This window comes from Heterocephalus glaber, unplaced genomic scaffold (assembly GCF_053883595.1).
Source record: "Heterocephalus glaber isolate CG9 unplaced genomic scaffold, H.glaber_assembly_v1.0 deba00001444, whole genome shotgun sequence".
In the NCBI taxonomy this organism is placed as follows: Eukaryota; Metazoa; Chordata; class Mammalia; order Rodentia; family Bathyergidae; genus Heterocephalus; species Heterocephalus glaber.
In genome coordinates, this window is record NW_028258297.1 from 8528805 (window position 1) to 8550247 (window position 21443).

General features: G+C 40.6%; 1 protein-coding gene and 1 pseudogene across 1 annotated transcript in view; both read right to left on the reverse strand.

Moving 5' to 3' along the window:
• Nucleotides 1-14612, reverse strand: part of Grap2 (GRB2 related adaptor protein 2) — a 60188-nt gene extending 45576 nt beyond the window's left edge. The window contains exon 1 of the mRNA XM_004845561.3: nt 14481-14612. The gene's annotated coding sequence lies outside the window, so the exon portion shown is untranslated. The remainder of the gene's footprint in view (nt 1-14480) is intronic.
• Nucleotides 14613-19547: 4935 nt separating this feature from the next.
• Nucleotides 19548-21157, reverse strand: LOC101722648 (cytokine receptor common subunit gamma-like; annotated as a pseudogene).
• Nucleotides 21158-21443: the final 286 nt, after the last annotated feature.

The following is a 21443-nucleotide window of genomic DNA, read 5'->3' on the forward strand; positions in this document are numbered from 1 at the left end:
ACCTTTCCACCTTGCCAACTGATTAAAATAATAAAGCAGCTGAAGGATTTTTTTAATGTGCTGAAAAGTGGTACTTTTTGTCCTCCAAGAGCCTCACCCTCTGCAGAAAGTCTTTTCAGTAAGGATGCTATGCAATATGCATGTGTCACCATTTCACAGGGTACCATATTCAGTAGCTAAACTGCAGCGAAGCTGGGAAGCAAAGAATGACAAATACAGTATAGGAGAACTACTAGGCTGAAAATCAAGTTCCAAAGAAACATATTTAACTTTTAGATCAGAAGTGATCATTTTGTGTTCAATTAAAAATATACAACATTGGCCCGGGGATTTAGCTCAGTGGTCTCACAGCCTGCCCTGCAAGCACAAGGGCCCGAGTTCGATCCCCAGTACCAAATAAAAAAAAAAGTTATTGAGATAAAAATATACAACATTTCACACGTGCAAAAAAATCCAGAGTACCCAGACATGGTGGCACACGCCTGTAATCCCAGCACTCTGGGAGGCTGAGGCAGGAGGATCACAAGGTTGACCCCAGCCTGGGCAACGTAGCGATTTAGAAAGATCCTTTCACAAAATAAAAAGTAAAAAGGGGACTGGGGATGTATATCAGTGCAAAGGCCCTGAGTTCAGTCCCTGGGTGATCAGGGGGAGGATTCAAAGAGTAATAATGACAAATCCATCACTCATAGGAGTTTTCTGAGTCTATTTAATAGATTCTGTTCCATTCTAGAAGGGTCCTCCAGTCACTTAAGATTTGTTCCAAATCTGAGACCAGCCTCTAATCTGAGCTGTTGCTTTCTTCACTTCCATTCACAGTGGTACAGGAACCTCTGTAGAGGCAGGGGGCTGGGGAATGTACCGAGACCACCCCTGCCTGCCAACAGTTCACAGTCGATGCAGGGAGATCCATACCCACAGGGACCATCCTCACGTAAGACAGACACAATTCCGGGGGAGAGAGAGACTCCTTGTATCTGGGCAGGGCTGGAAATAGGGTGTGGGGTTGGCGCAGGCCCTTGAAGTTTGGCTGGGGCTTTAGAAGGTGATGGGAGGGATAGGGGAATTGAAGCAGCAGTGAAGCCTTTGCTCCAGAATGGTGAGCAGGCAAAGGGCTTGGAACTGAGTATATGAGAGTGTGTGTTCTCAACTTAATGGGCATATTTTTTTTTTTTTTTTGGTACCAGGGATCGAACTTGGGTCTTTGTGCTTGTGCAGCAAGCAGTGAAACCACTGAGCTAAATCCCCAGCATATTTTAGCTGTAAAAAATGTTGAGAAGCTTCTAGTTTATTGATGGAAGGGTCGGTGCCCCAAATTGTCTAATTTTCTATTTCAACTATGCTACCGAGCCTTGCTGAATTTTTATATATCATTCAGCTGCCTTTTAAACCCCAGAGTCATATAATAGAGTCATAATTTTCTTTTGGAGAGCATGTTGCCATTTACAAATTGCTTTTTTATACCCATTATTACATTTGCTCCATATAAGAGCCCTGTGACACCATAGGCTCATCTCCACTAGCTATTTCCTTTGAAAGTAACTACTAGTTACAGAACCTACCAGCTATAGAAATCAAAAAAATTTCCACTAGCAGCCTTATTGTGTTAGAAGCACAAGCCTGGATAAAATCAGCAGTGAAAAGCGAGCACTCCAACCTAGACGGAGACCGAGTCCAGGAAGGATGGTGAGATTGTGGCTTTGGAAACTGAGAGAGATGTAGAAGAAAAAGAAATGGGCAGCAGAAGGGAGACTTAGAGCAAGACAGAGAGGGGTGGTGCTTGGCTCTGTGTAAGCACACAGCAAGTGCACACTCAGTACTTGCTTGGCCACTGGTGGGGCTGGCTGTATATCTTGAGCAATTCAAACATTTCAGGATGCCTGTAATCCTAGTACTCTGAGAAGCCAAGAGAGGAGGGCCTGGAAGTTTGAGCCCCAGTGTGGGCAACTAAATGACTTAGTGAGACCCTGTCTCAAAGTGAAAATAAAAAAGGGGCTGGAAGTGTAGCTTGGTGGGAAGGCCCTGGGTTCAATCCCCAGTACTGCAATAAATGAAGTAAAATAAAAATTCAGAACATGGGTGTAGGAAAAGATGAATTTTTTTAGAACACTGGGGAGCAAAGAGCTGGTTCTCTACTAGGAAGGGTGGATCTCATTTGACACATCTGTCTTTCATTCTGAAATACCCTATCTATTATAACTGTAATACATTGTTTTTCAAAGCATGTCCTAAAGTGGTGTACTTCTGCAACTGCTTTCTAGAAAGGAAAACAACCAGGACACCATTATTGCTGCAGTCTAGCAGGAATAAATCTTACTGATGTTGGAGGCATCAACATATCCATTTAGCCTGCTGCAAATCAGTTTACTTTCCTACTTAGAGACACAATGTGAAATGAAATTAATCCAGTTGCAGGAAAGTGAGTGAATTCAGTTGAAAAAAATCCCTTTGCAGCTCATGTGAAACAAAATCCACATAGCAGCAGACTGCCTTCTCTGGAACTGAACAAATGCATTTATCCCAGTTTTATTTACTACTAAATTCACACTAGAGCTATTTTATGTGACAGTGTATGCTTTTGTCCTTAGGTGAGGGTCATAGTGAAAACATCTGTAGGACAACCAAAATGTTTCGACGGATCTTAGCCTAAGGACCATCGCTTTGACTAAGCTATAAACCCAGGCAAGATCGAAAACTCGTAGGAGAAAGCAAGAGAGTAATAAAAACCAACAAAGCTGTGAATAGTCTTTTATATTCTCTTTTTTTGTGTCCAGTGGTCAAGAGGGCAGTCTGCACACAGTGTACTTTTCATAAATACATTTGGGGGTAACTATCACAAGTGGGCAACATGCGAGCAGACCAGAGGGTGAGAAAGGTTACAGAGAGACTCTTAGGGCCATGTGCTAAACGGAACTGAGATTCTGTCCCCTGGGAAGGCCCATTTACAGTGGCGGAGGGTGCTGTTCTCTGCCATCATGGAATGTTAGAAAGTGCACTGTGGGACAGGGGAGGGTGGAAGAAAGGTGGTTTATATCTCAATGGCGGGGGGCGTGGGGGTTGGGAATGGGGAAGTGGTTGTGATTTAGATGGATTACAAAGCACTGGTGGTTCCTTAAGAAATTTTTCTCTAGAAATTTTAAAGTTGAAGTGTAGATAATCTTTCTGAAATGGTTTTGGTGCCCCGCAGGAGAGAAATGACCCGCAGGACCTCTCAAGTTCTATTTCTGTTTTTACTGGTAGTTCTGTACCACCAGGGTTGGGACCTGCCTTGCTTCTTGGCTACCTTTCTCCATTGCTGGGAGCCCTTGACCCTTACTGCTAACTGATCAGACTGTGGACTCAGCACAAAGCTCTTTTGTGCTGGGGAGGGATTTAAGAAGCTCACTGGAGCTGAACACTCTCTGCTGACCCTGCATTAAGTCACCTCCTGGTGCTGGCCTGGTTCGAAGGTGTCCCAGTTCTAGTGAGTGGGATTTTATCTTGCTCCTGAGTCACTTCTTACTGGATTTCCCTGAAATCCAACCTGGTATTCCTATGCTAATACTAGAAATGCTTTCTGGTTTTTCAGGCCTTATATGATTTTGAGATCTTAACTAGTATCTGCTCAAGGACGAAAGCCTCTTTCCTCTCTCTTTCTTTCTCAAGCCCATAGCTTTGGCAGCCCTCCTGTAGCTCACACTTGGCATCCAGCCCCTGACCCCCAGCCCTGTTAGCTAAGCTGAGTGTGCACGGAGCATTGGTTACTGCATTCCCTAGACCTCTCCTGTACCCATGGGAGGATGCTCCTCTTCCTGCTCTCCCTGGCCAGTGCCCCCCCTCACCACCACCACTCAGGCCACTGCAGTTTATTTGTCCTCTGCCTGGGCATATTACCACACCACAGGGCTCCATTTCCCTACAGCATCCTACATTCATGATTGCACAGCCGTGGGGGTTCTTTGCTAGAACCCATCTACCTCTACGACAGGGTTTCTCAAATTTGCCACCCTTGCTTGACATTTTGGACCGTTAAGTCTAGTTGTGGGGACCATCCTGTTCATTGTAGGGTTCTTAGCAGCAAGGGAGACCATGTCCCCTGGCATTGTCAATGTCCCCTGTAGGGGTGGAGTGGGGTGGTGGAGAGAACCTCTGCTCGGCAAGAACCCAGGAAAGTAAGAAGAGTTTAAAGCCTGTGTGACATGTACTTTTAAAAGATCTGGATGTATAGCAAATATTCAAAAATTTTTGTTTGTTTGTTTGATTGTTTCAGCACTGGGGATTGAGCCTTCACACTAAGCTAGCTCCTCTTCTATTTTTTGTCTTGCGACAGGTCTTGCTAAGTCATTTAAATTCCCCAGGCTGGGCTCAAACTTGTAATCTTCCTACCTCAGTCTTCCAGAGTGCTGGAATTACATGCATGCACCACCATGCCCAGCTGAAATCTGGTAAAATTTGAACAACTCTACACTCTTAACAAACACCACATGGGATTTTTGTAAGCTTTGTTCATTACAGAAAGGTACGGGGAACTTTCCGGAAGAACACAGGTAGGTGATGAGTAAAATGGGGTGAAATCCCTTCACCCTAGATCAGTAATTCCCAGACTTTATTGTGCACAAGAATCACATGGGGAATCTTTTGAAGTTCAGATTCTGATTCTGGAGGTTTGAGGATAGGTCCTGAGAATCTCTGTTTCTTACTTTTCTGTGCAGCGGCTGAGAATTGAACTTGAGATCCTTGCTTCTAAAAGGCTTCTAAGTAGTGCTGATGCTACTGGTCCTGGGATCACACTCACTGCATCAAGTATGGGGGCTCAAGGTCCCAATCACTAATGATAGGGAGAGAGAGACTGCTGTACTCAATAAGATCACAAAAGCAGCATTGCAATTTGCATTGGAATGACAGACTAGAAGAATTCAGCCATTTCCTACACCTTTCTAGATTGAGCAAGACTGCTTTAAGGTTGTTTTGAAATAGGGCATTTCTAATTAGCTTGAAATGATAAATATTATACAAGTTTCCTGTGAGCGCTCTGCCTAGGCTGGGAGTGAAAATCAAAGAGCTGCTAGTTTAGTAAGACTTTCAGAGGTCTCCAAAAGTCTGGCGGAAACCTCAGCTTCAAGGTCTTTGCCACCCCTGTGTTACTGATGGTAGGGTTAGGATGGGGGTTGGGGAGGGGGCGGGCAGAAGAGGGCCACTTAATTTTTAGATTTTTCTGTAGTGTAGTTTATTGCTTAAAAATACTGCAGTTCCTTTACTTTCCATATCAATCCAACACTGACCCCATTTCCTTGTTAACTTAGAATGGGTACAATCCTTAGACATGTTGGAGACTCTTCAGGAACTTGAGAAATAAATTCACAACAGAGGGTTTTATGTAGGGTTATTATGCAGTTGGCTCTGGTTGTATTACAGCCAATCCTAATTCACATGTACTCACAATTTGAGAATCACTTTCAGTGAGTCTTGCAATGAAGCAATGCCTTATGGCATTTACTCAAATTACAAATAATTTTATGCAAAAATTATATTAACATCACATGTTGTCACTACAACACCAAATCAGATATCTCAGCTCTATCTTTAAGATAGTTGCACAAGTGAATGCCTAGGAACTGTAACATGTAGTGATAAGTATAATTCCGTCTTTTTGAAATAAACTTCCTTCTCTTGTGAAATATCACCCCTGAGTAGCATTAATCTGGGGTCTTATGGATGTCTAACTCATTGTTGTATGTTCTCAGGAAGAAAATGACCATTCATGTTTGTTCCTATTTTGCAGTTGAGAAGACTAAGACCCACAGATTTGTCTAAAGAGGCAGGTTTTTCCAGAGTTGCAGATGATTTATGGATAGAAAGAAAAGAATAAAGGTCTAACCCTTTTTGTAGCCAAGATCCAGTATGAAATCAGCTATACTGCCACACCATCAGACACATACCCATCTGGTGGGGAAGGAGAGCTAGTATACTAGCTCTGGAATATTTTGACAAGTTGTTATCAATATGATCAAGTTTAACAGGGATAAATGTCACCACGATAAACCTCTGTGGCTAAAGTCTTCTTTTAAAAATTTAGCTACATAAGTATAGAATGAGGAAGATCTGGCTTAACATTAGGGTATGGGAGCTGATGGGTTTTAAGTGACCATGATTTCAGTATGAGTCAGCAATGTGACATAAATGCCAAAAAGGCAAATGCAATCGTGGGCAATATTAATAGAAGTATAGGGTATAGATCAAGGGAGGAAACTATGCCATGGTGTTCTAAACTGTCAGACAACTCCTGGAGAGCTCTGTTTCATTCTGGGCATCATGATAGAAGAGGGGTCTTAAACTGGAGTCCATCCCAAGGTGATCGCTTAAAATGTTGGCAGCATGAAAACTGAATCCCAGGAGGACTGGTTAAAGAACCAAGGATTTTTATGCTTGAAAAATAAGACTTTGAAGGGGATGATTTGAAGTGGGGAAGAATAGCCTATTTCTAGAGGCAGACTTTTTTCTTTTCTTTTCTCTTGCAGCCCTGGGAACTAAACCCAGGGCCTTTGCACTGAGTTGCATCCCCAGCCCTTTTTAATTTTTTAAATTTTAAGACAGTCTCACTAAGTCAGTAAGTTACCCAGGTGGGGCTCAAACTTGCAATCCTCCTGCTTCAGCCTCTCAGAGAACTGGGATTACAGGTATACACCACTATGCCCTGCTGGTGTGAAGTTTAATTTCTGGATCCCAAAAGAAAAAAAATCGTGATGGCTTTCTTAGTCTTTATTGTTCATAAAATAAGCATCTTTGACAAATAAGGCCCTGTTCTTTCCATGATTTCCTTGATGTATGAAAACCCGTGGATGCATTTATACCTCTTTGCTAAGACATCTCCCACCTGGCTACAGGAGCATCTCCTCCAAGAAGCCCTCTTTTAAAATCCCCACTTCCAGCCACTTACTCTGTAATTTCCTTGCCCTCAATTTTGCATTGCAGTAGCATTTTCTTTTGTCTGTTCTAGTTTCCCCAAGGGATTATTAGTTCCTTAGGGAAAAGGGATTCATTATGTTTTTCTTTTATTACTCTAAATGTTCTCAGTACATCTGGGTACCTGTCAATTAGGGACTGAGGGAATTTCTGCTGACGGTAGCCAAAAGATGAATTAAAGTAACCAGACAGGTAATTTTTTACAACATCTACATGACAAAGCATTACAGCATGCTCTCTTGATGATGATAACCCTGAATTGACCCTTCACATTATGAAATAATATGAGCTGACAAGGTCGACTCTACAGTAAATCTAATTTCCTTACATCTTCATTTTAACATGGACGCTGCATGTCTATGCTAACAAAAAACTAAGTCTACTATCGAAAAGCCCCATCTCTCTTCCTCCAGGTATTGGAAATTTGCTTCCAACTAGGGGATTCCTTGACTTCACACTTTCTCCTTCTTTATTTATTTGGATATTTACAAGATACAAGTGTCAAGTCACAATATTATCTAGTCCCTTGTTCATAAAATGAGCTGTAATCTATTTTAAAACACTAGGACTGGGAATGTAGCTCAGTGGTACAGCGCTTGCCTAGCATGCTGAGGCCCTAGGTTCAATCCCTAACACTGAAAAAAAAATTTTCCACAGGATGAGTTTGTTTAAATACAAAAGCACTGTGTTATACATTTTGCAAATGAGATACTGCATGTTTTCTTGAAACTTCCTAAGTTTCCTGTACAGTGGGTTAAAGAATGGAATAATTTTGCTCAAGGATCCAGGAGTGGAGGGGGCCACTGATTCATCTGTGAGCCTGACAATAAAATACAGAAGCTGTGTTCATGCTCCGTTACTCTCATCACTGGATAGTACTACCTCCCACAGCCCAAGGACCTGATATGGTACGGAGCAAATGATGTACTTCTTATCCATAAGAAGTAGATATGACCCCACTTGTCAGCCAGAAGTCCACTTAGAAAACTTGAAAAGCAAAAACTGAGAAACAGCCCCAATTTCCTGTTATCAACTGTCAATTCTGAATTGAGGAGGACACCTTTCTGGTTATTGAGGTAGCCATGCTGTCCATGCTAATAGTGCTTGGCTGGAATAGTTCCAGAGCCAAGGAGGAGGGATAATTACATACTTTTGTACTCTCAGAGCTTTTGGGCTCAAGGTTGCAGGCCCTCTCAAGAATCTCCAACTGCCAAGGCCATTAAAGGATATAAATTTTAATAATGAAAACTCAGGTGGGGCCAGGGATTTAGCTCAGTGGTTCCGCCACCTGCCTCACACAGCACAAGGTCCCGAGTTCAATCCCCGGTACCAAAAAAGAAAAAAGAAAAAAGTAAAACAACTCAGGTGGAAGGCTTGGTGTCCTTCAAAAGGAATAACCTCTTTAGAAGGAAGAATCTATCAGTCCTCAATAAGTCCATCAACATTATTTATTCTCATATTACATTATAAACTGCCCATAAGGGATATGAAAAAATGGAGGTATGTCTGCCCAGTGCAGAGCACGGGGTCAGATATAATCACCGTAAAATAGCGAGCCCGCAGTAAATGCAACCAGCAGGATGACACATAAGCAGCCCACAGAAGCACAAGAATTGGATGCCAGCTTTTAGGATCACAGAGAAGGGTGGAGGATCCTGTCATCTGTAGCAGTAAAATCATTTCCCCTTGTACTCAGCAGGGTAGGCAGCTTTCAGCAAACAGAAAACTGAAGGACTTCGGAGAACATGCAGCCTGATCTCAGTTGACCAAAGAGGAAACTGAGGCCCAGAGAAGTTAGGTGACTTGTTCTAGGTCACATAGGTAGTTTTAAAGGAGATTCAGAATTCAGATTTTCAGAAACACATTAAGGATTTCCAGGGCTTGAGAATGCTGTGCTCAGAGTAGTGTGGGGGAAAGGGCCTGGGCCACACCTTCTTATGCCCGGGCCTCAGTTTGGGCAGGCATTCACAGAATGACCTTGAACAAATAGTTTAAACTCTTCAAGTTCCACTTCCCAGTCTGCAAATGAGAGGTAAAACATGTGGTCTCTCTACCTCAAAGATCACAGCTAGATCAAATGAGACAATGTGGGCAAACTCTTTACAGCTCTATCAGATTCAGTCTAGATAAAGGGAAATTTTCCTCCTAAGCATATAGGAATGGATAGCAGGGAGATTTTGTGTAAAGTTGCATGAATGAGGATGAGTACTAGGCACAGGGCTTTTCTACCCCTGGGACCAGTTTTCACAGCTTTCACCACTTTGTCAAACGTGTCAGTAACACATCCCTCCCCCCAGCCACCTGACCACCACCGGTGAGGTCATATGCTGTGGGTATCAGCGAATTTACCATCAATTTAAAGACCTGATCTAAGGTATTAAAAATTGACAAGTTTCTTAGCTTTAATGCATGGTCGAGATTCTCCTGCTAGCATTACCGATTTAATAATCCACATTATTAGAACAAATCTATTTGGGGAAAGAGAGCCTTTTCGGTTATCTGACTTCCCATTTTGTTCCCTAAAGGGCTAAAGTCTATGACCTAAAAGTGACGAATAGAAACCTCAAATTGCAAATCAGTCAGGTTCCCCCCCGCATTTGTGTACTTTCCTAATAACATTTCCTAGTTATTTAGAAAGATTTTTCTTTAAAATCATATTTAACAAGAGAACTATCTACTTATTATTTGCTGAATTCCTACAGAGTTCTCAGCAGTTTGTTTTCCCATAAAGCACTAGACAAAAGACACAAATAATAAACCATTTGTAGGCCAACATATTAAACTCGTGGTTCCCAAAGGCTGGTGGGTATAGAAAAACAAATGAAAAAGTATTATTCATGACCAATTGATCAATTAGGCTGCTTTTCATTAAAAAATGTAAAAAGGCAGAGCCAATTTAGCAATGACAGTGTTAGAAATGCATAAAAACATTATTAATGCTGGATTTTTTTCTCACTTATTTTTAGTTCACTTTAGAAAATTACACTTGAGAGCTTTCTACAATGGCAATTTAAGGAGTGGATAAATCTCTCGCACAGCGATGAAACTCTTTTGTAATGCTAATGAAGGGGCAGGGACTGATACCTAATTTGTAAAGCTTTTTCTGGATACAGTTCTATGTTTCAGAAGCCACAGACTGACTTCTGGAAAATCTGAACAGATTCAATAACCAACCAGGGAAACTTCCTTCTAACACCAGTCAACTGTTGTCCCTTAAGGAAACCCAGTGTAGTCTTTATAAATCTGACATGGCATATACTCTTGTGTGTTAGGGTAAAATCTTCTGTAGTACAGGTATGTGAAAAATGAGAGAATTTTCCAGTCCTGACTCTATCAAAATATCATCTTCTGCCCCAAGGGTCTGAGGTCTCATAACTCCCTCTTTTATTATTCCTTTCAAGTTTTTTTTTCTTTCTTTCATCATCTTCCTAGTTCTAATCTTTTTACTTCCGATGATTTTATGTTTTAAGTTTCTTGTACAAGAACCTTAAACTATGTAAATGCAATAGGTATACTTATCTATGCCTCATAGAATGCTTTTCTCCTTCAGATAAATGAAATTTAAGAGTGTGCTCTGGTAGCAACACTAGGAGATTGTCAGTGATTTCAAACTTGGGCATGTGTGGAAGCTCTGCTGTACATTCCCATTCCATCCCATTTCTATTCCTCCTTATTCCATGTACCAGTCTTCAGAGGGAATGTTCTGGAATCAGATGGCCTGGGTTCAAGTCCTGGCTCAACTGTGGACTAATTGAGTACACGTGAACTTGAGCAAGGAACTTGACCTCTTTGTACCTCAGCTCCCTCAGTTGTGAAAGAAGGAAAATATAAGCATTTTCTTCATTGTGCCAGAAAGGGAAGTAAATGAGCTAATTATCTGCAAAATATTAGTCAGTGCATGGCTAGAAACAGTAACACAAATCATTTGGGGAACTTGTATAAATTATTTAATTTTTAAAACAATTCCATGAGAAAAATACAAAAAGACTGAATACTTGTCCAGTTCATTCAGTTAATAAGTGGATGGCTGGGCTTAATCTCAGGCTATATGGCTCCAGAGCAAGTAGTCAGTGTTATTTATCATTATTTTCTGAATTTGTGTACTCAATAAATATCCATAGCTGCTGCTGATAATGAGGAATTTATGGGTCTCATCCTTCCTCAAAATGTGTTAAAAATATGTGTGGCCACCAATGGAACAAGGATTATTGGCTGAAATCGCTGGGTGAAAGTTTGCTGAGAAATAGTTTATTATCACAGGGCCAAAGTGTCATGTCCCCCCGACTCATGACTTGCCAATTGCAAAAGGGGGAAAAGTACCTTTTCAGTGAAAGAGAGCCCAGACCAAGCTCACTCCTTGAGCCATGATGAAACTTGGCATCATGAATCGTGAGCAGGCTGGCATCATGCGCTTCCTGATAAGAGGGGTGCTCTGTGGCACCTTGTAACAAATGTTCAGTCAGAACCTGATCATGCTTTGGTCTAACTTAGAGTTTACATGAAATATAGGGGTACGGGCTGGGGATTTAGCTCAGTGGTTCCACCACCTGCCTCACAAATGCAAGGTCCTGAGATCGATCCCCGGTACCAAAAAAAAGAGAAAGAAATATAGGGGATAGAACAATAAATTAACCATAAAGAAGGGAATCTAGAAAGTAACTGGCCTAATTAAAAAAAATCTAGTGTTGAATAAAGAGTTGTAAAGCTCAAAGGCCAAAAAAAAACAACAACAATTTTTTTTGGTGGTACTGGGGATTGAACCCAGGCCTTCTCATTGAATTACATCCCTAGCCCTTTTCAAAATGTTTGTTTTTTATTTTGAGATAGGATCTTACTGAGTTATTAAATTGCCAAGGCTGGACTTGAACTTTCCTCCTGCCTTAGCCTCCCAGAATACAGGGATTACAGGCATGCACCACTATGCCCTGCTTGATACTGTTAATTTTTTAATGGCATAAAAGACATTTGGGGAACAATTGGGGAAGGTTAAGTCTAGTCCATACTAGATATTAGATGATATTAAGGATTTGCCATTTATCTTCTTGGGTATAATGATAGTATTGTCATAATGTAGGAGAATATCCTCATTCTTAGACATATATTGATTATTTAGGAGGGAAGTATCATTTTATCTGTAACTAACAAGTAATTCAGAAAGAATATGTATAAATGGAACAAAAAAATCAGTAGCTATTGAATTTAGATGATGATTACAATATTTCAATTTTTCTTTAAATGTGAACATCTTACTTTCTCCCTAAAATATGTATCTTATATTTTTTCTGGAGAGCGCATAAGACTTTTATCATCAGGTACTTTGTAATAATTTATTTTAATTCTCAAAAATTTTATCTATGAATGTATATTTTAAAAGAAACCTAGTCTTGAAAATTATTCACACAAGGCTAATATTAACACTGAAGAGAACTCAGTGCCTGTAACAAGAAGTGGCACATAGTATTGGCACATAGTAATTGCTCAATAAATGTTTGAAAAATGTTTACTTGTTAAAGGAGGTTATACTGTCCTGGCAATTGTCAAGTGGCACACACACCCCTTTACGGGTCAAGATACAAAAAGCAAATACTTCACTTGGACAAAATGAAGGCCAATCTACCCCTATCCTTTGATTCAGATAACTAAGCTCATGAAGACCCTTGAACAACTTTTGAGTTTGTTTTATGAGGGTAAACCCTAAAGGGTCTGTCTCTAGGATTATTCTAGCAGCAACTGTTACTTACTTAAGAAATCCTGATGGAATCACACTTAATGACATTTTCGAATAATTGCAAACTTTCTTGATCCAAGAAAAGGGGCAAGTTCTGCTCAAGTTCAGGTATGAGCCCTTTAAGCCATCAACACCAGCAGGTGTTATTCTCTGGGAATCAATAAATATGTGGGAATTAGGATCATTTTCAGCTCTTCTAGAAGGCAATGGTTCTAAAAGAGATGGCTTTAGGTAGTAAGTAAGATTCATTTTGTACAAGAGATGGGAAGAAAATGATCAAGAGTCAAAGAAATAATTAATAATGATATCATCTTGCATTTTCATAGTGACTTTTCCCTGAGGTACTTCATATCTGTGTTAACTCATTTATTCTTACAATATCCCTATGAGGTAGATGCAGAACAATTGAAATAAAAAAGAAAAGGGATTTTCATGAGGGCCTAAGATGTGAAAGATATTCAAAAGGATATTATATTAGCAGCAGAGATATTTCTTCATATTGAGCAGATCAATCACCTCCTTCCCCTCTGCTCCAGTAAAGTCATTTTAGAACACATAAAAGCTATTACAATTTAGGGAGAATAAGATTACACTTTATTACATGGGAACACTCAAAGTTAAATCCAGAAGGGTAGTCTTATTCAACAATATAGGGCCCTTTCCGTTTTAAAAAAAGAACAAAAAGTTCTTGAAAAGGGTATAAATCTGAATTTTTAAAAATTTGAAATCTAAATGCACTTAGATGTTTCTCTATTTATGTTGCATTCTTTAATAGTGGATGCTTTTGGAAAGAGGCATTTAAATTATTCTACAAGCATAACATTTTATATAAAATATCAGGTTATTAAAGAAGAATAAATTAAACTAAATTTTTTTCTGAAGCCAAGAATAAGAAAGAAGAAAAAGAGCCCAACTACAGAATTGAATCAATGTAGTTGTACAAAACACAAGATTCTTCAACTTGAAGTTTCCCATCCTCAGATAATGAGCACAGGACATTTTTTTTCCATTGGGTTTTTAGATTCTAAACATTCTGCTTTTTCTAATTTATCTAGGGATGTATATTTTCAATAATGTGCAAATTAATTTACATAGACTTTTATAACAGGCTAATCTGAGATACATAAATACAATAATTTTTGGGTTAGTGAAATCTTTGTATTCATTCCTCATGTTTGGGAGTCACTGGGTACAGAAAGCATAAAGGAGCTATCTCTAGACTGGACACTTAACCTTGAAACTGCTATAGGGATATAGTCTACTAATAAAGAGACAAATATAGGCAATATTCCCTCAAAATATATTTTAACATAAATTTTCTTTTTTTTAAAGCAACCCACACTGGTAATTGTAAAGGGAATACAGGTACTAAAAAATTTGAACAAAGAGAAAAACCCTGACCTCAGAGTCTGATGTTCATTCATTGCTACTCAGCTCTCTCCCACCTCCTGCTCTGAAGTTTGGATTAAATGCTGATAACAGTGGAGTGGAATTTTACTTCTGTGACTCCAATGTCAGAAATCTTTGCCAGAGATGCCTCTGAACCCAATTAGTAGAAGTTTTGTCACAAGCTGAGTAAGAACCAAGTCTTCTCCAATTCATTTGATAAAAGCCAAGTTCTAGCACCACACAAATACTGTCACAGCAAAAGACTTAGAGACCTTGGCTGATGGACCAAAGTATTCCAAGCAATATTTAGAGAGCTCATGGGATTCATTTTAATTAGATTTGACTAGTACAGAACACTTTGCAAATCATAAAACTGCTCAAGATTCCTACGGGATGGGTACTGATGTTTATAGTGACATACCTTTTGGAAGAGGAGAGGTTGAGTTGGTATCTTGGCTTTGACACCGAGTTATTAGAATCGTCTCTTGTAAGAAGATGAATTCAAATGTCAAAATGACTGCATTTTGGAGTACAGATCCACCTTGTGCTGTCTTCCAAGTGCCACACTGAAAGAGAGTGCAACTTACAGACCCATCAATAGTGCCTCCTCCTCACTGCCTCTTACTCTCGCCTCCAAACTACCCTCCGCTGGCCCTGCAGTCTGTAGGCAAACCACACAGGAACTAGCAGATACGTGGCTGCACAGAGTTGGGTGTGAGCCTTAGATTATGTGGTTTTGTTTTCTTGCTGTCAAGAGTTTGAACTAAAATGCAGGAGGTTCACTGAGACATTTTTGCTTCTTTATGTTTGGTTTCAGTTTTAACAACATCCCTCCTGAACACTTATGTTCACATAAGAAAATGTTTAATCCTGGATGTGGTCCATCAGCAAGCTGCTGTTGGTTTTAAGGAAAAGCTTTATTTCTTTCTTCGTATATCCATGCATATAGAGAAACACGAAGATTTCTTGGGGAAAATTATTTAAAACCGCACTTGATCATTATAAATTTAAACATCTCAAGGAAAATGCTTTTTTAGTACACTTAGACCATATTATGACATAAGAAGAAGAGGAGGAGGAAGAAGAGGAAGAGGAGGAGCTCTGAGCCCAGATGAGTTCTAATTTTAGGTTTGTCACTTTCTGGCATGAGTGAGGACTGTCCCTTAGGGTTCTGGGTCTTCACTTGCTATTGAGCAGGTGAGACTTAAGGCCTTCTGGGATTTTAAAGTCCCACTCACTGACTTTTGTTAGCTTCAATTTCCTTAGGTCTTCCCTTCAGAATACTAACTCAGCCTTCCCCCATTCCAAATGCAACCTGTAGAGGCCTCTTCCTTTCTCTTTGCTCTTGCTAGAACACAGATTGGCAACATACGTCTTTTGCACGAAATTATTATATTGCTTCTTGCTAAGTGGCATCCTTCAGAGTTTAGAGACTGAACCCAAGATGAAGAGAGAAATGTTGGCTCCCAGGGATGTGTCTGGCATCAATCCCAGGGATGCTAGGAAGGAGGGTTTCATGTAAGATTCAATTTGGGGTGCTAAAATTTAAATTTATTCTGTATTTCTGCATTGTAAAATGGCATCCTTTTATATCACTTTACTCTTCACTTATAAACCTTGCTCAAGATTTACTTTTTAAAAAATTTTTCCCTTGGCTACAATTGCTTAACATTTTTATTAAAACAGAAAAGAAGACTCAGAATCAGCAAAGTACCTTGTTCATAGTAGGTGCTCAGTAAATATTAATTGAATGAGTTAAAGGAAGTAATTGGCTACTCTTAACTCCTTAATAATGGGATTTCATTTTATTAATGCAAGTTTCTTAAACGTCAGTTACATCTGAACAGGATACCCACTATTTCCTCATGTTACATAGACAGAAGTTTAAAGATTATAACATGTTGATGATTTTTAAAACGATAACATCTCAACACTTGCCTCAGAGTTCTTCAGGCTATGTGGTCCAAGGACCTTCTTAGAGCCCATGGTTACGTGGAATAGGTGCATGACCAAATTTGTAAACACGAAAATCCTCTGGCTACTGTCCTTATTCTTCAATAGTTCCCAAGTCAGTGGTTTGAAGTGGTGAAACAGTCACTCCCTAAACTTCCACAGCTGAGAAATGAGAAGGAAGGCAACATATTTAATGGTATTATGCAGAAAGTATCAGGGAGTTTTCAGCTTGTACCTAACGGTGAAGTTAAATTTCCACAGGGCACCATCCACCAGATAGTGAAATAGAATCCTTTCCCTTAAGAAAGGGAGAAGGCTCTCAGAAGGGAATTTGTTTTGGTAGGAAGTATTGATTGGAAGACATGTTACACAGCACGCTGGGAGGGAAGCAAGGCCCCACGGGTGGCTTATTTCATAACAGCTCTGTAATTGAATAAGTGCAGAAGCACAACCTAAAAATAAAGACCCTAATGTGAGAATGTCAGCATTTCAGTCCTTACCGTCATAGACACTCAGAAAAAATAGCAGGTAACTGGGAGGCTTCAGGAATATGTGAAATCTCACCTGCCCACAATGGAGAAAGTTTCTTTTAAAACCAAGCTTTTAAAAAACTTTCCAGTAATTCTTTTTGAAAGGTCATTGTTAATATCAGAACTTTTAAAAAACATGTAATTACGCTTAATTTAACATTATGGCAAAATGTGTGCTGCTAATTCAATAATGTGGATTCAGATGTTCTCTTTACATTCATTTAATAAATCAAGTTTGAATACCTCTATGTTAGGTCTACTGTAGGTGCTGGGAATACAGGTCCTACATTCTGGTAAAAGGAGAAACAATACATAGGAATACGGCCCTAGAGAAAAGTAAAACAGGGCAAGAGCCATCAGAAGTGTGGCTGAGTTGTGGGTTATAATTTTATGTTGGATGATCAAAGAATAATTGAGGAGATCAGAACAAAGGGAGGGAACCAGCTGATGAATATCTATGGGAAGAGGAGAGAGCAGCTGTAAAGCCTTACGGTGGAGCATGCTTGGCATAGAAGGCAGACAAGAGTCAGGATGGAAGTCAGAGAAGGGCAGAACACCAGGGCCTTGCTGGCCATCACAAGGCCTTTGGATTTGACTTTGAGATGGAAGATAATGGACATTTTTGAACTCAGGAGTGATATAACCTGACTTGGGTTTTAAGCTTTAAAACAATTCCTCTGATTGTTATGTTGAAACTAGATTGAGAGGGAGGAAGGACAGAAACAGAGAGAACATCTGGGAGGCTACTATAAAAGTCCAGGCAAGAGATGATGGTGGCTTAGAAATATTTGGATTCCAAACATACAGGACGATCACAAGTTTAAAAACACACATAATATGACTATACTGTATCTTTTAAAGGTATTGTATTTTGGAGTACAGTGTCAATAAATCATTTATTATTCAGACTTGGCAGCCATTCTACATTTCAAAGGTAAGCTGGTAGGATGTGAGGTGTGAGAGACAGAGAGAAGAGTCAAAAATGACTCCAATGTTTGTGGCCTGAGAAACCAAAAGCAAAGATGTGTCACTGACTGAGGCAGGAGAGATTATTGGGGAGCAGGTTTGAAAGACAGGAAGGAGCAGTAGTCTGGTGTTAGACATACTGAATTAGAGATGTCTATGATACATACCAATAGGAAGGTCAAACATGTTCAATACACAAGTTTGGAGGTTAGGGAAGAGAAAATCTTGTGAGTTGTTGGTATAGAAGGGTATTTGTAGCCATGTGACCACATATCACCACCTAGGGAATGAATGTAGATAGAGAAGACTGCAGAACAGATCCCTCCAAAGCTGAGAGGTCAGAGAATTGAGAAGAAATGAACCAAGGAGACCAGACGAAGCAGTGTCCTGACGTTAAGCAAAGCAAACCGTCTTCTGTTTTATAAAACTCTGAGTTCAGAAAATTAAAGGGGAAAAACATCCAAGAAAGTTATTATCATAGAACCATATTCATATCTGGTAAATTCTGTAAGTATCATAACTAAATTGTGCCCCCAAATGGGGGAAAGCAGCTAAGAAGAGCCCCTTACCTGCTGCCACTTTAACCAGATTAATTCTACTAGGTTGGGAGCACCTCGCACCCTTGCTGAGCCTAACTACCTCCCTCCCACAGGGAGACCCGGAATCTCTGATCTTGTCCTCCTCCTACTTCTATCTGCCACTTCTAGATCCTCACTACTCTCAAGTCTGCAAACCTAGTCCCAGTCCTCTGCAGTTCTCTCTATGCTCCTATCTCCTGGGCATTGTTGACCTCTCCCAGGCTCCTCATATGACAGATTTAATCATCAGAACAGAATTTATCATCTTTCCTGCCAAGCCTGCACTTCAAATCATGTTCCTCAGCTTACTGAGCAGTAGCCACTGACACGGTGCAGAAGAAACTGGAGAGTCACGGGTGACTCTTCTCCCTCATTCCCACATGTATTTGACATCGAGTCCAGAAATGTAGGCACTTTAACATTATTTGCAAAATTATATGTGTCAGAAGAGAGTGAGCAGAATGGAGTGTCACACTGTGCCCACAGCAGTACTCCCCATTTATCTGGGTGATGTGCTCCCAAATCTCCAGTGAATGCCTAACTGTGGATAGGGCTGAACCCTACATACATTTTTAAATATTCATTTCCTCTATATGCACACTTATAATAGAGGTGCTTTTTTTTCATTCAGTTCTTGGGGTTCAACCCAAGGCCTTTGAACTGAGTTACAACCTTCTTCATTTATTATTTTGAGAAAAGATCTTGCTAAATTGCCCAGCTGGGCTTCAACTTATAATCTTCCTGTCTCAACCTTGATAAAGTTTAACTCAGAAATTAGACATAGTATGAGAGTAACAATGACTAATAACAGAATCATTATAACAACACACTGTAATAAAACTATGTGAGCCCTCTGTGACCTCCAAATATCGTCTTGTACTGTGCTTAGCTTTTTGTTCTTGTGACAATGTAAGATGATACAATGGCCACCACCTGCTGATGTGAAGTGAGGTAGATGACCCCGGCATTGTGATGGAGCCATAGGCTACCATAAAGGATTATTTGACACAAGCACCTCAATAACTGACAGTCAGCCTGACAAGTAAAACAGCCACCAAATGCCTAATGGACAAATAGCACACACAGCGTGCATACACTGGTAAAGGGTGTTTCCTTTCCTGTGGGGACATGGGGTGGAACAGGATGGTGAGAGACTTCACCATGCTTTCAGAATGGGGTGCAATTTAAAATTTATGAATTTGTTTCTAGAATTTTCAGTTTAATGTTTTTGGGCTGCCATTGACTGCAGTTAACTGAAACCACCAAGTTTAAAACTATGGATAAGGGAGGGCTTTGGACTTCTTTTTGGACTTCATGTATTTCCAGAACTATTATAACATTCTTCTGTTCTTCCAATTCCTCTGTTTTGCTTCCAGTTTATTTACTTACTTATTTATTTATTGGATTATCAACAGAAACTTTATTTCTTATTGATTCCAGGAACAATTGAAGGATAGGTGGTACAAATGAGGAAAAGAGGGACAGAGGGAGAAAGAATCCTATAAAAAGGAAAGGCCAGACTGGGGGATATGAGGAACATGGACAAGGCAGAGAGACAGTTCTCAAGAAGGGGATACTGAATGAAGGGGCAGTTACATGGGGCACCAAATCCAAAATTAGCCACAGGAGATGGAATGAGCATTGGTCCAGATCAGAAGGGTGGATGAGAGTGAGTTAGTAACCGTTAGGGATACAGGATGATGGGCTTCTGTCAGGGAACTGGGGCTCAGGTTTTGGGTTTAAAGGTATAACATGGGGGAGCCCAGTAGGGCTGGCTGCAGGAGGAGCCCCCAGGCCCCTCCGCTGGGCCTCTCCTTTTGGGGGCACCTCACTGACATGGCAGAGCCATTCATTGTAGTCTGGTTGCAGGCTCTCAGCCAGTCCCTTAGACACACCACTCCAGGCTGAAAAGTTCCCATGGTATTCAGTGACCAGATCCTCTAGGTTCTAGAGGGTGGGAATTTGAGGCATTGTCTGTTCCAGCCAGCAATACACAAAGAAGAGGCTAATAATCCCATGGAGCCAACAGGGATAAGCACGGTTATGGTTATAAACAACCACAGATTCTCCTTTGAAGTGTTGCTTCCCAAGTGGATTGGGTAGCTCCATTCACTCTAATGCTGAGCACTTCCACAGAGTGGTTTAAAGCAGCTCTGAACCTGCCCATCCACACTAGGAAGGGAGAAGCTCTGTTTGTGATCTACTTGTTCAGTTCAGGTGCTATCCCAGTCACTCCAATACTGCACCAAATGCTACAAACAGTGGTCCAAGGAGTATCTGTTGTTTCAGCTCAGTTCTAGCTGGGATTCACTCAGGTTGTGAAGTATTAGATTCTCCAGAGCCCAAGGGCTCACTGGGTTCTGCAGTTTTAGCTTCTTTTCCACCTCCCTCTTGGTTCTCATGGGTCCTGCAGCTGGACAATGTTTCATAGAGACGGATCTCATTTTCTTGCAGCCAACACCTGGAAGCGATCTCTTTTGAGAACAGATAGTGACCACATTCCTGGACTTTATAAATATCAGAGTTTTTGTACCCATTTTGCAGAGTCAGCTTGATAGGGTGGAGCTCAGAGCTGCTATTCCAAGTGCAATTTATGTACTTGCCATTGAATACAAAGCACGGAACCTCTGGGAGGGGCATGCGAAATGTTGAGAGACCCAGGGGTCTCAGAGGTCAAGAAGGAAACTAGGTTGGGGAGAAAACAAAGTGGGAGAGGAAAAGAGAAGAAATGATAGAAGAAATAGTGTGAGGCGGGCAACTTTTCTCCTTGTCTTCCCCACTCTAATTTTCAATTCTCTCTGCATTATTGTGAAGGCCACATGCAGGTTCCAGATGTCTGTATGGTCCCTTCCATAGCCTTCTTACCAACCTCCTCCAGTCCCAGATTCCCCACCAGCTGTGGTGTCTTCATTCCCACTGGGCTTGAGGACCATCGAGTTTAGCCCCACCCCCAGCAAAGGTAGCTGCAGGAATAAGAGGGATCTCAGTGGCGATGACGGCTTCAACATGATGCTTGTTCTTTGTTCCCTGGGTGTAGACTTGCCTCCAGTTTATTTTTGAACACATGCAGAATTCATTCTAAAAGGAGAAAATGAATGGACTTAAAAGGAAAAAAAATGTAATTCTCTGACTTCAAGATATAACAGGTACAATTGTGAATGAAAATGTCAATGGAAGGGAGCAAAGATTGTTCTTAGAGTAAGGGAAAGAGTAGAGATCAGACATAGGAGATTTGGGTTCAAGTTCCAACCAAATCACTTGCTTGTTGAGTATTCTGAACCTTTTATATCTTTTTTCTTTTGTGACTGTGCTTGTGTGTGCATGTTATTGGGGATCAAATCCAGGACCTCTATACTG